Below are 12,239 nucleotides of genomic sequence, written 5' to 3'. Positions count from 1 at the left end.
AGCAATGAAAGATTCCATATCTAACTATGAAAAAACACTCCCTGTTGAGCCTCATCTCTAAAGTGCACCATTTCTTTTACTTTTGTTGGTAATTTTGGGTGAAGCAGGTGACAATTCTAGTTGAAGTGGTCGTCTGAGCATGTCACCTGACCCATCAAAAAGGGTGCATATGTGTTAGGGGTCCTATTACTTTAGTCTCAGATCCATTCCTTTACATGGGGGCTGAGGGTTCATGGGGGTGCCATTGACTTCATCTGCCTAGGGCACCAAAGTACCTTTTCTTGGCCCTGACCGTGATTACAACTATGGTGATGCCCCCTAATAGTGAGTATAGGGGAACTTCAGCAGATAATAATGCTGTTAGTGAAAATAAATCTCTACACAAATACCAACATTGATATTATTGCCATATGGCGACCATATATTGGCAGATATCAGACCTGCAGATCATATAGGAGATCACAGCATAGTTATAGATAATGACTTACAGCAGACGTTCTTTCTGATGGAATCTTTCACTTTTCACGTCTTTTCCATCTGGCCCAGACCGACATGACAACTTCTTCCAGCCACGACTCGGCTGCAGAGAATACAACAAAGGCACATTTCTTTTCTCAAATTTTCAGCACCGTCTCCATCTATTCCCAACCTGCACAAACTCCTCAACTTGCTGATATGTATGTGCTGATATGTATGCTGCCGTATGTGTCCCTATTACTTCACTACAAAAGCTGTGCTCCTCTTACAGCCCCACATAACAATGCCACCACTGTGCCCCTTACATAGTACAATGCCTCCCTTCTAGATGTTAAAACAGACCCCTAGAATATAATAACGTCCTGTGCGCATGCCCTAGAGGACAGTAACATAGTAACATAGCAAGGCCAAAAAAAGACATTTGTCCATCCAGTTCAGCCTATATGTAAACAGTCGCAATCAACGACATCACGCTTTCCCCCGTACCGGAAGTCCGCTGCCTCGGAGTAACCTTTGACTCTGCCCTGTCCTTCAAACCGCACATCCAAGCTCTTTCCACCTCCTGTCGCCTCCAGCTCAAAAATATCTCCAGAATCCATCCTTTTCTCAACCGTCAATCTACTAAAATGCTTGTGCATGCCCTCATCATCTCCCGCCTCGACTACTGCAACATCCTTTTCTGCGGCCTCCCTGCTAACACCCTTTCACCTCTTCAGTCCATCCTTAACTCTGCTACCCGACTAATTCATCTCTCTCCTCGCTACTCCTCCGCTTCCCCCCTCTGCAAATCTCTTCACTGGCTCCCATTCCCTCAGCGTAGCCAGTTCAAATTACTAATACTGACCTACAAAGCCATCTGTCACCTGTCTCTTCCATATACAGTACAGAGCAAAAGTTTGGACACACCTTCTGATTTAAATTTTTTTCTGTATTTTCATGACTATGAAAATTGTACATTCACACTGAAGGCATCAAAACTATGAATTAACACATGTGGAATTATATACTTAACAAAAAAGTGTGAAACAAGTGAAAATATGTCTTACATTCGAGGTTCTTCAAAGTAGCCACCTTTTGCTTTGATGACTGCTTTGCACACTCTTGGCATTCTCTTGATGAGCTTCAAGAGGTAGTCACAGGGAATGGTTTTCCCTTCACAAGTGTGCCCTGTCAGGTTTAATAAGTGGGATTTCTTGCCTTATAAATGGGGTTGGGACCATCAGTTGTGTTGTGCAGAAGTCTGGTGGATACACAGCTGATAGTCCTACTGAATAGACTGTTAGAATTTGTATTATGGCAAGAAAAAAGCAGCTAAGTAAAGAAAAACGAGTGGCCATCATTACTTTACTTCCTTGTGTTCTTTAGCCTAAACAATCTCTTCTGTTTGTTGCCTGTACTTAGCAGTGGTTTCCTAGCAGCTATTTTACCATGAAGGCCTGCTGCACAAAGTCTCCTCTTAACAGAGGTGTATCTAGCCTTTCCTGCACTCGGGGCTAAGGATCAGTTTGGTGCCCCCCCCCCCAAACCTCCCCCATTTGAACCTTAACTCTATTGAAACTGTATGACCAAGCCAAGGTACATTCCTGAATCTCCATGTTAAAATAGATACCAATAAAATTAAAATTAATTGAGACATCAGTAGGTTAAGTGTTTTTGAATATCCATGTTGAATCAGGAGCCCCATATTATCCTGCATAAAGGTTAATAATGGCCCATAAGATGCTCCATACAGACACTTGCCCCATTATAGCGCTGCACAAACTTTATGGCCCCGTAAGATACTCCATACAGATATTTGCCCCATTTGCTGTTGCTGCGATAAAAAAAAAAATCACATACTCACCTCTCCGTCACTGAGGCCCCCGGCACTTTCAATATTCACCTGCTCCTCGTTCCAGTCGCCGCTCCATCTTCCGCCTCCTCTGCACTGACGTTCAGGCAAAGGGCGCGCACTAACTATGTCACCGCACCCTCTGACCTCAGCATCACTGCAGAAGATGGAGCGGCGGCTGGAACGAGGAGCAGGTGAATATCGCACAGTGCTCCCCCTCTCCGTTATACTCACCTTCTCCTGGTGCGGTCCCTGCAGGTCCCTGCTCCCCGGCGCTGGCAGTTCCTGTACTGAGTGGTCACCATTACCGCTCATTACAGTAATGAATATGCGGCTCCACCCCTATGGGAGGTGGAGCCGCATATTCATTACTGTAATGAGCGGTACCATGTGACCGCTCAGTATAGGAAGAAGCTGGGGCGCCGGGCAGCCAGGGACCTGCAGGGACCGCGCCAGGAGTAGGTGAGTATTATTAGACAGCCCAAGCTCCCTGGCCCTGCCAACCCCTGGGTATGACTCGACGAGGAGCCTCCTTGGACCGCCGCATCATCAGGCGGCCCGCTGGCGCCCACTTGTTGGCTCCGCCCGGGGCACATGCCCCGGCTGCCCCCCCTGGATACGCCACTGCCTCTTAACAGCTGTTGTAGAGATGTGTCTGCTGCTAGAACTCTGTGGGGCATTGACCAGGTCTCTAATCTGAGCTGCTGTTAACCTGCGATTTCTGAGGCTGGTGACTTAGATAAACTTATCCTCAGAAGCAGAGGTGACTCTTGGTCTTCCTTTCCTGGGGCGGTCCTCATGTGAGTCAGTTTCTTTGTAGCGCTTGATGGTTTTTGCCACTACACTTGGGGACACTTTCAAAGTTTTCCCAATTTTTCAGACTGACTGACCTTCATTTCTTAAAGTAATGATGGCCACTCGTTTTTCTTTACTTAGCTGCTTTTTTCTTGCCATAATACAAATTCTAACAGTCTATACAGTAGGACTATCAGCTGTGTATCCACCAGACTTCTGCACAACACAAGTGATGGTCCCAACCCCATTTATAAGGCAAGAAATCCAACTTATTAAACCTGACAGGGCGCACCTGTGAAGTGAAAACCATTCCCGGGGACTACCTTTGAAGCTCATCAAGAGAATGCCAAGAGTGTGCAAAGCAGTCATCAAAGCATAAGGTGGCTACATTGAAGAACCTAGAATATAAGACATAATTTCAGTTGTTTCACACTTTTTTTTGTTGTTAAGTATATAATTCCACATGTGTTAATTCATAGTTTTGATGCCTTCAGTGTGAATGTACAATTTTCATAGTCATGAAAATACAGAAAAATCTTTAAATGAGAAGGTGTATCCAAACTTTTGGTCTGTACTGTATCTCTGAACTAATCTCCCGATATCTTCCCTCCCGTAATCTCCGGTCCTCCCAAGACCTCCTTCTCTCCTTCACACTTATTCGCTCCTCATCCAACCACCTCCAAGACTTCTCCCGAATATCCCCCATCCTCTGTAATTCTCTGCCCCAACACATCCGACTATCAACCACATTTGGATCCTTCAGACGGAACCTGAAAACCCATCTCTTCAGAAAAGCCTACAGCCTGCACTGTCCCCGCTGCCTCCTCATCACTACCGAAGATACTGCCTCACCAACACCGGAGCTCCTACAACCCTCAACCTACTGTTTCCTTCCCCATAATCCTGTAGGATGTAAGCTCGCAAGGGCAGGGTCCTCGTCCCTCTGTATCAGTCTGTCATTGTTAGTTTGTTTACTGTAAGTGATATCTGTAACTTGTATGTAGCCCATTCTCATGTACAGCACCATGGAATCAATGGTGCTATATAAATAAATAATAATAATAATAATAACAGTGTCCACATTTCGCTCCTAGAAAGTAATAATGTCCCATGTGCACCTTTGACGGTCATAAAACCCTGACAATTATGTTTCTTAAATGCCTGTTTAACATTCTATGTCCTTTGAGTTCTCCCATGTACATCTCCCCTATACACAGTACGATGAGTCCACAGCTCCCCTATACACAGTATGATGTCCCCACAGCTCCTCTATATGAAGCGATGGCCAGGGGACCACCACGGTGCAGGAAGACTACCGTACACAAGATCAGGTGCAAACAACAAAGGGTAGATTTATTGGAAGGCAAGGAATGAAGTGGATGAGGAAGATGCAAACAGGGGTATGCAATGGCAAAAGATAATTTAGAAGAGTTATATTCTTTAGCTTGTCCGTAAAATAGCACGGTGCTCCAACTGTTACATACTCAATATATGTTACACAAGTAAATGCAAACAATAAACAAAGAATTATGCTACTCTACGTATAACCTCCCTGGCCTTTACTAAGCAGGCTACACGGCTGCCGTGTTCCGACTATTGAAGCCTACACTAGGCCCTGACATGTGCACAAAACAGGAACAAACTCATGATGATGTTGGGCACTCAGATCCAGTCCCAGGGGGCCTCCAGCAGTCTAGTACGGTGGTGCGCACGGCTCTCTGCCAGCTCCGTGAAATGTGGTCTTCTCCTGGCTTCTGGGTCCTGGAGGTGCTCCTGGAAACTGTAAATCCCTTTCTCGGTATCTTCGTGGCTCCTTGAACTAACACAGGACAGCCACCCTCGCTGCACCCGGAAAAGTCTGTTAAATCTCACAAGTCCACTCCGTTACAGGCTGGGGGTCCTCTCTTGCAGCTATATCAGGACACAGTTCTCTCTTGCAGCTATCAGCACAAAGTTCTCTCTGCAGCAGCATCAGCTCACACACACAGTTCAGGCTCCACCTCTGTTATCTGCACAGTCCAGTCCATTCATACAGTCTATTGCAGGGGAGAAGCAGAACATTTCATCACGCCAGAGAAGGGGGTGCAGTCTCTTAAAGTAACAGCGTGTTGCTTACTGTTCCTAACAGCACCACCCTCCTACATAAACACAGTATGATGAGTCCACAGCTCCTCTATACACAGTATGATGAGTCCACAGCTCCTCTATACACAGTATGATGAGTCCACAGCTCCCCTATACACAGTATGATGAGTCCACAGCTCCCCTATGCACACTATGATGAGTCCAGAGCTCCCCTATACACACTATGATGAGTCCAGAGCTCCTCTATACACAGTATGATGAGTCCACAGCTCCCCTATACACAGTATGATGGGCCCACAGCTCCTCTTTACACAGCATGATGAGTCCACAGCTCCTCTATACACAGTATGATGAGTCCACAGCTCCTCTATACACAGTATGATGAGTCCACAGCTCCCCTATACACAGTATGATGAGTCCACAGCTCCCCTGTACACAGTATGAGTCCACAGCTCCTCTATACACCGCGAGATGAGTCCACTGCTCCCTTATACACAGTATGATGAGTCCACAGCTCTCCTATGCAAAGTATGAGTCCACAGCTCCTCTATATACCATGTGATGAGTCCACAGCTCCCCTATACACAGTATGATGAGTCCAAAGCTCCTCTATACACAGTATTATGGGCCCACAGCTCCTCTATTCACAGTATGATGAGTCCACAGATCCCCTATACACAGTGTGATGAGTCCACAGATCCCCTATACACAGTGTGATGAGTTCACAGATCATCTCTACACAGTATGATGAGTCCACAGCTCCCCTGTACACAGTATGAGTCCACAGCTCCTCTATACACCGTGTGATGAGTCCACTGCTCCCTTATACACAGTATGATGGGTCCACAGCTCCCCTATGCAAAGTATCAGTCCACAGCTCCTCTATACACCGTGTGATGAGTCCACAGCTCCCTTATACATAGTATGATGAGTCCAAAACTTCTCTATACACAGTATGAGTCCACAGGTACTTTATACACAGTATGATGTGTCCACAGCTCCTCTATACAAAGTATGAAGGGCCCACAGCTCCCCTATACACTGTATAATGCTCCCACAGCTCTCTTATACACAGTATGAAAGGCCCACAGCTTCTCTATACACAGTATGATGAGTCCACAGCTCCTCTATACTCAGTATGACATTTTCACGGATCACAGGGGGATAACTTTATCATCCCACCCCGCTGACCCCAATATGTCTTGAATCGGGGTTGTTTCGTTGCCCCGATTCTTTTCTGAAGGGGATTTATCTGTATCCCACTTCCCTGTTCCGTTTTGGAACTTGCAGCTCTCTGGCGCCCCCTCACCCTCAGGTCAGTCAAGGTACTGCACCTAGGATAATTAGTTGCCAGAAAGGCTGCCTTACTATGTACTGGCTAATGGGCACACTGCAGCGAGGGCAATCTAGCTACTCCCACTCAGGCGGGAACAATAATTATCAATGTTGTCCATCGCTACCAGGTTTCCCAAAGGCGCAGGACAAATCCGCTGCCACCAGCTCTGATTTCTTAATAACAGGTCTGGAGCCAACCCAATTAGTAGCGTAATTGACTTCAGAGAACGTGACAGTGCGTTATAGAGCAAGGTGAAACAAAGCTAGTAATTTTATATATTTTACTCCAAAAGGTAGGCAGTGTTCACAAAAGGGTAAAAAGATATTATAAAAGAAGACAAGTATTGTATGTACAAACAAATACAAATAAAAAGGAATTAATGGAAGAAAATAGACTTACGGTTCTTTCATATCATGGCTGACCATGCGGCTCGGGGGAAGGGCGACACATCAAGATGCATTACAGATGTGTCTCGCAGCTAGACCCTGTACAAAAAACTAGTGAAGAAAAAGGTCTTGCTCACTTATCCCGGTGCCCAAAACCAAGGTACTCCCATTGGGTTGACCTCACTCAGAGGCTGAACGCTCCCCTTTCTTACAATTATGAAAAGCCTTTTTTACACATATCTTTGCGTATGAACCTCGTAGAAGAAAGACAATGTTATCACTATGTTCAGCAAGGACTGGGGATTCCTTCAAGTGTAAACACATCTAGGCTAGGAGCCCCAGTTAAGCAGTAATGCATTTATCAATTTCTGCTAAGCGCTGAGCTCCCAAAACCTACCAGTTGGGAGCCCTGTCCCCGCGTTTTCCGGAAATATGAACTGCCTATTTCTGTGAATATCCTGTTTTGATATATTTGGTCTTAAAGGACCAATGTAGCTACACAAAGGGATTGCCATGCTCTGCTACTCTTTACTTTCGGTTTGACATATGCAAACAAAGACATTCTAGAGGGAGGGGGAAAAGAGTGGTTTAGAATTTCACTGTGCTGACAGGCAGAGAGAAGAGGGTCAAAGAGCCCACAGGGGTGTCTGCCACCATGGTGCCTTCTAAAAAATTACTCAGAACATGGCATTTTTAAATTATTGTGACAGATGTGTCCACAGATTCTCTATGCACAGTATGATGAGTTCACAGCTCCTCTATACACAGTATAAAGGGTCCACAGCTCCCCTATACACAGTAAAATGCCCCCACAGCTCTCTTATACACAGTATGATGAGTCCATAGTTCCGCGATACACAGTATGATGAGTTCACTGCTCATCTGTACACAGTATAATGAGTCCATAGCTCCTCTATACACAGTATGATGTTCCCACAGCTTCTCTATACACAGTTTAAAAGCCCACAGCTCCCCTACACACAGTACAACAATCTACCCAGGGCTCACTTATACACATTATGATGAGTCCACAGCTTCTCTATACACAGTATGATGGACCTGCAGCTCCCCTATACACAGTATAATTAGTCCATAGCTTCTCTATACACAGTATGATGGACCTGCAGCTCCCCTATACACAGTGTAGTGAGTCCATAGCCCCTCTATACACAGTATGTTGGACCTGCAGCTCCCCTATACACAGTATAATGAGTCCATAGCCCCTCTATGCACAGTATGATGGACCTGCAGCTCCCCTATACACAGTATAATGAGTCCATAGCTCCTCTATACACAGTATGATGGACCTGCAGCTCCCCTATACACAGTATAATGAGTCCACAGCCCCTCTATACCCCCCATACACAGTATGATGGACCTGCAGCTCCCCTATACACAGTATAATGAGTCCATAGCTCCTCTATACACAGTATGATGGATCTGCAGCTCCCCTATACACAGTATAATGAGTCCACAGCCCCTCTATACCCCCCATACACAGTATGATGGACCTGCAGCTCCCCTATACACAGTATAATGAGTCCATAGCTCCTCTATACACAGTATGATGGACCTGCAGCTCCCCTATGCACAGTATAATGAGTCCACAGCCCCTCTATACCCCCCATACACAGTATGATGGACCTGCAGCTCCCCTATACACAGTATAATGAGTCCATAGCTCCTCTATACACAGTATGATGGAACTGCAGCTCCCCTATACACAGTATAATGAGTCCATAGTTCCTCTATACACAGTATTATGGACCCACAGATCCCCTATAAACAGTATGATGGACCTGCAGCTACCCTCAGCCAACAGCTGTTCCTCTCAGTCCCACCACATACATGCACGCTCAGCTTCACCGAGCATGCATGTGTTCTTAACTGGAAGGTTGAAGTAACTGCCTATCCTTAATCCTTCCTTAAAATGTTTTCTGGAGAGATGGAAGGAGTCTGCGCCAGTCTCACTGTAATCAGTAGGTTATTCTTATATGGAAGATACAATCCACACGAGAAGAAAAAGGAAAAAAAAAAAAGCAGAACTATGTTACTATGTAGCAGAATCTTGACACTTGATCTTCATGTCTCTGTCCACATATTTACCGTCTGCCGCTCCCATGACATTTCTCCCACAGATGGGACTTTCTAGAGTTGTGAAAACGTTTTACTGTCATTGTTCCTCAGAGCAGAGAAAGGCGTCCAGGAGCCAACACAAGAATATATCAGAAATGTCTGTATACAGTGAGAATGTTTCTATAGATCCTGTCCTAACAAAACATGTCGCTATGTACAGAACAGTGCTGAAGGTTTAGGCAGGAGAAAATGCTGCAAAGCCAGAAAATTCTAAAACAAGAAGTGTTAATAGTTTATTTTTGATAAATTAACAAAATGGAAAATGAATGAACAAAAGAGTAATGTAAATCCCATCCCCTCCAGTCAGAGAGCCACGGTTCCCACGCTGTCATAAGACAGCGTGAGCGCTCAGCTGTGATCGGAGGTATAAACTTTACCTCCGTTCACTGGTGTCAGCTGATGGGACTACAGCTCCCATCAGCTGACACCTGCTGCCGCTAATAACAGTGAGAGCAGAAGCAGCAGATGGCAGTATTTATCAGCCACTCCTGCATTGTAAATAAATAAAAAAAACCTGTGTGGGTTCCCATGTATTTTTGATACCAAGCCAGGCAAAACTCACAGCTGGGGACTGCAACCCTCAGCAAGGTTGATTATCAAGAATAGAGGGGTCCCCATGACATATTTTTTAATTATTTAAATAAATAATAAAAAAAAAATGGCATGAGACCCCCCCATTTTTGACAACCAGCCTTGCTAAAGCCAACAGCTGGGGGCTGTATTCTCAGGCTTGTAAGGAGCCATGGGTATTGAACCCGTCAGCCTAAAAATAGCAGGCAGTAGCCACCCAGAAAATCTATTAGATGCAAAAATTCTGGCACTTTGCCCTGCTCTTCCCGCATGCCCTGTAGCCGTGGCAAGTGGGGTTCATATTTGTGGGGTTGATGTCACCTTTGTATTGTCAGGTGACATCAAGCCCACAGATTAGTAATGGAGAGGCATCTATAAGACACCTATCCATTACTAATCCTATAGATGTATGGAAAATAAAGACACAGCCAGAATAAAGTTCTTTATTAGAAATACTGCAAGACTAAACACAGACTAAACACAGTTTTCCAATTTATTTAAATTTCCCCACGGCACTAACGCTGACGTCAGAAAGGTTATTGGCCGTGAACTCGCAGGACCTGTCAGACGGCACCATGAGCAGGAGAACTTTCTCACGCTCGTGGTGTCCTCAGACAGGGAATAGCAGTTCACAGGCAGACACTGAGCTCAACCATGCAGCCTGCCATCTCGGTGTAGCAGAGCTAGACCCGTCGTGGGAGAATTGAATTACAAGCATTTCTGCGAAAATGTGAGGAATATGGTTGTTTTGTTTTTTTTACCTCTTTCACAGATGACGAGGGCAACAGGGGAATGGGCGAGGTCTTAAGTATGGTTTAATTAAGATTATTAAAGGAGTCTGTGTCTTTCTTTCAATTAAAGAACTTTTTTCTGGGTGTCTGTGTTTTTATACAATATGACTATGGGGTTAGTAATGGGGGTGTGGCTAAGTGCCAGAATTGGCGCATCTTAGAGATGCGCCTTTTCTGGGGTGGCTGAGAGTTGATGTTTTTAGCCTCGGGGGGCAGTATCCATGGCCCCTTCCAAGGCTATTAATATCAGCCTGCAGCTGTCTGCATAGCCTTTGCTGGTTATTAATTATATGGGGACCCTACATCATTTTTTAGAGTCCCTCATTTTCATAGCCAGTAAAGGCTAAGTATACAGTTGTAAATCCTCAGATCAACACCTGGTCATCTAATGGTTAGACGAAGACCTGGAGAGGCGTACAAGCCACAGTGTCTTGCACCCACTGTGAAATTTGGTGGAGGATCGGTGATGATCTGGGGATGCTTCAGCAAGGCTGGAATTGGGCAGGTTGTCTTTGCGAAGGACGTATGAATCAAGCCGCATACAAGGTTATCCTGGAAAAACAGTTGATTCCTTCTGCTCAGGCAATGTTCCCCAACTCTGAGGGGTGGCTTTCCCAGCAGGACAATGCACCATGCCACACAGGTAGGTCAATCAAGGTGTGGATGAAGGACCACCATATCAAATCCCTGTCATGGGCAGTCCAATCTCCAGACCTGAACCCCATTGAAAACCTCTGGAATGTAATCAAGAGGAAGATGGATAGTCACAAGCCACCAAACAAAGAAGAACTACTTACATTTTTCACCAGAAGCAGTGTGAAAGACTGGTGGAAAGCATGCCAAGACGCATGAAAGATGTGATTAAAAATCATGGTTATTCCACAAAATATTGATGAACTCTTACTGAGTATAAACATTAGCATTGTTGTTTCTAAATGATTATGAACTTTTTTTGCATTATTTGTGGTCTGCAAGCAATGTATTTTTTTGTTATTTTGACCATTTCTCATTTTCAGAAAATAAATACAAAATTTATTGCTTGGAACTTCGGAGACATGTCAGTAGTTTATAGAATAAAAGAACAATTTATATTTTACTCAATATACCTATAAAGTGAAAAATCAGACAAACTGAACATTTTGCAATTGTCTCTTAATATTTGCAAGAGCTGTATATACATATACAGTGGGGCAAAAAAGTATTTAGTCAGTCAGCAATAGTGCAAGTTCCACCACTTAAAAAGATGAGAGGCGTCTGTAATTTACATCATAGGTAGACCTCAACTATGGGAGACAAACTGAGAAAAAAAATCCAGAAAATCACATTGTCTGTTTTTTGATCATTTTATTTGCATATTATGGTGGAAAATAAGTATTTGGTCAGAAACAAACAATCAAGATTTCTGGCTCTCACAGTCCTGTAACTTCTTCTTTAAGAGTCTCCTCTTTCCTCCACTCATTACCTGTAGTAATGGCACCTGTTTAAACTTGTTATCAGTATAAAAAGACACCTGTGCACACCCAAACAGTCTGACTCCAAACTCCACTATGGTGAAGACCAAAGAGCTGTCAAAGGACACCAGAAACAAAATTGTAGCCCTGCACCAGGCTGGGAAGACTGAATCTGCAATAGCCAACCAGCTTGGAGTGAAGAAATCAACAGTGGGAGCAATAATTAGAAAATGGAAGACATTCAAGAACACTGATAATCTCCCTCGATCTGGGGCTCCACGCAAAATCCCACCCCGTGGGGTCAGAATGATCTCAAGAACGGTGAGCAAAAATCCCAGAACCACGCGGGGGGACCTAGTGAATGAACTGCAGAGAGCTGGG

Source organism: Ranitomeya variabilis, chromosome 5 (genome assembly GCF_051348905.1).
Source record: "Ranitomeya variabilis isolate aRanVar5 chromosome 5, aRanVar5.hap1, whole genome shotgun sequence".
Lineage (NCBI taxonomy): Eukaryota > Metazoa > Chordata > Amphibia > Anura > Dendrobatidae > Ranitomeya > Ranitomeya variabilis.
The sequence above is the reverse complement of the archived record's forward strand: the minus strand, read 5'-3'. Positions refer to the sequence as shown.